The sequence below is a fragment of the Bombina bombina genome, chromosome 1, assembly GCF_027579735.1.
Source record: "Bombina bombina isolate aBomBom1 chromosome 1, aBomBom1.pri, whole genome shotgun sequence".
Classification (NCBI taxonomy): Eukaryota; Metazoa; Chordata; class Amphibia; order Anura; family Bombinatoridae; genus Bombina; species Bombina bombina.
Window position 1 is genome coordinate 1,216,554,156 of NC_069499.1, and position 6,000 is coordinate 1,216,560,155.

Sequence of the window (6,000 nt, forward strand, 5' to 3'; positions counted from 1 at the left end):
ACCAGAAAGCAGCTGCAGTAGTTACAGGAACAATGCACGCAATAGGTTGGAGAAGAAAACCTTGTTGAACAAAAATTTTCTTAAGCAAACCCTCTAATTTTTTATCCATAGGGTCTTTGAAAGCACAACTGTCTTCAATTGGTATGGTTGTGCGTTTAGCAAGTGAAGAAATAGCCCCCTCCACCTTAGGGACCGTCTGCCACGAGTCCCGCATGGGGTCAGATATGGGGAACATTTTCTTAAAAACAGGAGGGGGAACGAAGGGAATACCTGGTCTATCCCACTCCCTAGTAACGATATCCGCAATCCTCTTAGGGACCGGGAACACATCAGTGTAAACAGGAACTTCCAGGTACTTGTCCATTTTACACAATTTCTCTGGAACCACCATAGGGTCGCAGTCATCCAGAGTAACTAATACCTCCCTGAGCAATAAGCGGAGTTGCTCTGGTTTAAATTTAAAAGCCAATATATCTGAATCTGTCTGAGGAGAAACCTTTCCTGAATCGGAAATTTCTCCCTCAGACAGCACATCCCTCACCCCAACTTCAGAGCGTTGTGAGGGTATATCGGATACGGCTACTAAAGCGTCAGAATGCTCATTATCTGTTCTTAAAACAGAGCTATCACGCTTTGCAGGTAACACGGGCAGTTTAGATAAGAACTCTGAGGGGGTATTATTCATAACTGCCGCCAAGTCTTGCAAGGTAAAAGAGTTAGACGCACTAGAGGTGCTAGGCGTCATTTGAGCGGGCGTAACTGGTTGGGACACTTGGGGAGAGGTTGACGGGCTAACCTCGTTACCTTCTGTCTGAGAATTATCTTGGGCCACATTTTTAAGTGTAACAATATGTTCTTTAAAGTGTATAGACATATCAGTACAAGTGGGACACATTCTGAGAGGGGGTTCCACCATGGCTTCTAAACACATTGAACAAGGATTTTCCTTGGTGTCAGACATGTTTAACAGACTAGTAGTAAAACAAGCAGGCTTGGAAATCACTTTAATCAAGTAAAAACACACTTTGAAAAAAAAAAAAAAAGTTACTGTGCCTTTAAGAGATAAAAAAAAGGCACACAATTTCGCAAAACAGTGAAAAAATGCAGCAAACTTTTCGAAATTTTTACAGTATGTACCTAAAGCATTAGTAAGATTGCACCACTAGCAATAAAAACGATTAACCCCTTAATACCCAAACCGGATCGACAGTAAGCCAAAAAAACGGTTAAAAAACGTTCAGCACCTTGCCACAGCTCTGCTGTGGTCCTACCTGCCCTTAGGAATCAGATTTGTGGGGAAAAAGCTTCTTATAGGCCCTCAAACTGCAGCAGGACCCTCCATGTGAAACAGCCTGAACTTCTAGTCAAATATAACTGCGCATCTGAGGCGCAAAATTAGGCCCCTCCCACCTCACTACGGTGCTTGTGAGGCCTAAAGAAACACTCCAAAGTGTTTTAATATTAGCCATGTGGGTAACAACCCCTGAAAGAAACGCAAAGGAACCTTCAAAGTGTCTCAAAAAAATGATATTTTCAATAAAAACCGTTTGCCTTGAAAGTAGTGTCAACCAGCATAAACTAGCCCTGTTATGTAAGCTTGAAATTCCATACTTAGTCTCTGAATACAGCTTACCCTTCCCTCATGGCGATATTATCAGTCTTCTCTAGCATTATCACAGTCTTGTCTAGAAAAAAAAAGACTGAACATACCTTATTGCAGCCTAACCTGCAAACCGTTCCCCCCAACTGAAGTTTTCTTGCACTCCTCAGTCCTTTGTGGGAACAGCATTGGATTTTAGTTACAACATGCTAAAATCATCTTTCTCCCTGCAGAAATCTTTGTCTCCTTTCTGCTAGAGAGTAAATAGTACACACCGGTACCATTTAAAATAACAAAATCTTGCTTGTAGAAAATAAAAACTACATTTTTTTTTTACCACATTCACTTTACCATTCCGATTGCTTAGAGCCGGCAAAGAGAATGACTGGGGGGGTGGAGCTGGAGGGGGAGCTATATGGACAGCTCTGCTGTGTGCTCTCTTTGCCACTTCCTGTTGGGAAGGAGAATATCCGACAAGTAAAGGATGAATCCGTGGACTCGATACATCTTACAAGAGAAAGAGGCTGCTCTTCATATGCCCAAATTTATGCACCTAATTTTGTTTTGATGCATATTCCACATTTTCTGTCCAATTAACCTAATTTCACTACTTTTGCATACGACTGTACATATTTATATATACATATATTAAATATAAAATACATATGCCTAGATTACAAGTTTTGCGCTAAACAGGGTGCGAAACTAACACCGAAAAAGTTGCGTTATTTTCCCAAAAGGAGTTCAGTAGCTCTCATCCTATTGGCTGTTTTAAACAGCCAATAGGATTTCAGAAGCTCTCATCCTATTGGCTGATTTGAATTTGAAGAATCAAATCAGCCAATAGGAATGCAAGGTACGCCATTTTGAAACGGCTAACTTGCATTCAACTTCAGTGTACAGCGGTGACGGTATGAAGAGGATGCTCCGCGCAGGAATGGATCAAATTGTAATTTTAATTTAAAGTTAGGGGGTGTTAGGTTTATAGGTTAATAGCTTAATTTAGTGTTTTGCAATGTGGGGGGGGGGCGCGGTCTAGGGGTTAATAGGTTTAGTTTAGTTTAAATATTTTTTATTGAGTTATAATGATCATTACAATGACAGAGCATTTAAACCCATTACATTCATATCTCCCTCATACCTTCAGTGCATGTCTACAATTAGTAATGAGTAATAGTTTGCAAGACCAATATAGAATAAAGTCCATACACAGAGTTCAAGAACATGTCTTTTGCAAACTCTCTAAATAAAGTCCATACCCTACTTGGTTAGCTCCGATCCATTGTGTGATCCTAAAACATAAATATATATGATTCCAGCAAAAAAAAATTAAAATTTTAACACATAAACAATAATGATTACAAACATTATAGAACGAACATGTGGCTCCTGTTTTATACTCGTTATCTATTAGTAGCTTAACTATTTGTACATCTATCCAGTCATTCTGTTGAAACAGAGATAGAACTTTCCATTTATTATCTATATATTGTAAATACCATATCACCAAAAGAGAAACTAATTGAAATGAAATGGTGAGGACATCGCCTTAGGGGATGTTCCCCTCCACTTACGCCCATTCTCTATCCTAGCACTCCTATTCTCTCTCTTCCCTGGGGCCCACCTCTCCTGCTTCCCTGCAGAATCCAATAGAACCATATTTTCTGAAAATGTTCTCAATTACCCTGAGTCCCCGCTACAATCTCTGACATGGAGTATATGCTATCTATTTTCTCTAGAACTTCCTGCCACGAAGGTGCCCCCATCTTCCAATGCCTAGCAATAGTGATTCTCGTTGCTGCACAGAGAATCCTTATAAATGTGTTGACTGCATTATTGAAGTGTGGATATTGCTTACTCAAAAGGGCGTTAGCCACTGTCAGGTTGATAGTTACCTGTAGCGTTTCATTTATTAGCTTTTGTAACTGCGTCCAAATGTGTTGGACCCCAGGGCATTCCCACCACATGTGCATGTAAGTACCCCTCACCCTACAACCCCTATAACAAAAAGTTGTATTATTATGAGAAAAGTTCTTTCTGGGGTTAGATACCATCTGAAGACAGTTTTTATGCTATTTTCTCTGAGATCAGCACTCACCAAGCCTTTGCAAGAGTCAAAGAACACCTGATCCCATTCTTGTTCTGTTTGCTGTATACCTGTGCCCAATTCCCATTTATTGATTAGTGCTGTTTTAGTGGAATTCTTGGTGTCCTGCAAGGTTAGGTATAGTGTAGATATCGATTGTTTATTTCTGTGGGGTACACTACTCAGGCGCTCTAATACTGTATATTTTTGTGGGTCTCTGAAAGAATAGTATTTAACTATGGCAAAGGATATATGGAGGTATAGAAACCACTGCAGCTTCATTGGAGAGATCTTATCTTGTAACTGTGCATATGTTAGAAAGGCATCCTTGTCTATAAAGTCAGCGACCCTGTAAAGGCCTTTGTTTGCCTACTTCCCTATGTGTCTGTAAGTGTCTGGGGGTAAAATTAGCTTAATTGGAATAGTTTTTGAGTTTGGTGGGATAAGCTTCAGGGTCCTGTTTAGGGTCTTAAGATGTTGAATTGCCTCTGCAGTAATTGGGGATTTGTGACCCTGTCCTTCCAGTCTGTATGTGTGCCCCCACAAGATTTCAGCGGGTGTCTCATACCCTCCCAAATCCGTCTCTATCTTAGCCCAAAGTAAGTCAGGCACGTTTTTACCCAAGAAAAAGTTCTGGGCTAGTCTTGCAGCATAATAGTATTCGGTCAAGTTAGGCAGTCCTACTCCCCCCTTTGTCTATGTTGTGTCAGTATGTGGGTTGCAATCCTTGCCTTCCTATCCCCTCTCAGAAATACAACCAGGTCTTTCTGTAGTTTGAGGCGATCAAGAAGGGGGACTTTTATGGGGAGAGCTCTGAAAAGGAAGAGAATTCTGGGCAAAATATTAATCTTGATGGCCGAGAGGCGACCATACCAAGAAAAATTTCCCTTCCTCCATTTCCCCAGGTCTTTAGCAATAATTTTATAGATTAAGTCTATACAGTGTCTCATGCGAGTCTGAAATTTTAATCCCTAGATATGATATCGAGGCTTTGGCCCAGGTAAGTTCAAAGTTGGCTTCAATTACTTTCTTGGTGTGAGCGGGCAAAGAGATAGGCATAGCCTCGCACTTGTCAAGGTTGACTTTATACCCCGAAATCTTGGAGAAGTCCTGTAATGCTTGATATAAAGAAGGTAGGGACACTAGTGGCTTGGTCAAAGTGAGCAGAACATCGTCTGTGAATAGCGACAGCTTATATTCCACTTTTCTAATCTTCACTCCCGAAATCTCCCCCGAATTTCTAATGTAGGCCGCCAATGGCTCTATACAAAGGGCGAAAAGCAAAGGCGATAGTGGGCACCCCTGACGAGTGCCATTTAATATGTCTATTTTTTTTAGACTGATATCCCGCTGCTCCAACAGTTGCTGTTGGGCATGAATAAATCCCTCCAATGGCTTTCATGAAAGCCCCGTCAAATCCCATTTCCCTCAGGACAGTAAGCATATAGGACCAGTCCACTCTGTCAAACGCCTTCTCCGCATCCAAAGACAGGAGCTGAGAAGGCGTTTCCGTAGTTCTAAGAAACTCGGCCAGGGCAACCGTACATCTCACATTATCAGGGGCCTCTCGATTGGCAATAAAACCCACCTATAGGTTTAGTTTAGTTTAGTAGTTACCATGTGGTGGCTGGAGGTTTAGGGGTTAATACTTTATTATAGCGTTGGCAATGTGGGGGGCCAGTGGTTTAGGGGATAATAGGTTTATTTAGGTGTCAGCAATGTCGGGGAGCGGCGGATTAGGGGTTTATAACTTTTATTAGTGTTGTCGATGTTGGGGAGCGGTGGTTTAGGGGTTAATATATTTAAATAGTGTTGGCGATATGGGTGGGCGGCAGATTAGGGGTTAATAACTTTATTTAATAGTCGCAAAGTGGGTGGGCAGCAGATTAGGGGTTAATAGGTTTAATATAGTGTTTGCGGTTTAAGGATTGATAGGTAGTTAATAGGTAGTTATGGATGTTAGTGTACTTTGTAACACTTTAGTTATGAGTTTTGTGAAACATTTTTGTTACACAAAATCCATAACTACTGCTCTCAGATGGCAATATGGCTCGTGTTGGTATAGATCATAACACAAGCTTTTTAGCCTGAACGCACAACCTGTAATACCGGCACTATGGAAATCTCTCACAAAAACGTCATTTTTTGAGTGCGGAATGGACGTTGCATTACAGGCTAAAATGCTTGCATTACAGCTATACCGACACGACTCGTAATATGTGTTCCTGGCCATTCCAGCGTAATGATCAATTTTTCATTGTTAAAAGCCATACCGCACCGTAATGTAAAACTCATAATCTAGGAGAGTTTTAAT

At 41.0% G+C, this 6,000-nt stretch overlaps 1 protein-coding gene across 1 annotated transcript in view; it reads right to left on the reverse strand.

Moving 5' to 3' along the window:
- LOC128664100 (protein NLRC5) overlaps nt 1-6,000 on the reverse strand; it is a 429,645-nt gene that overhangs the window by 169,724 nt on the left and 253,921 nt on the right. The gene's annotated exons all lie outside the window — the stretch shown is intronic.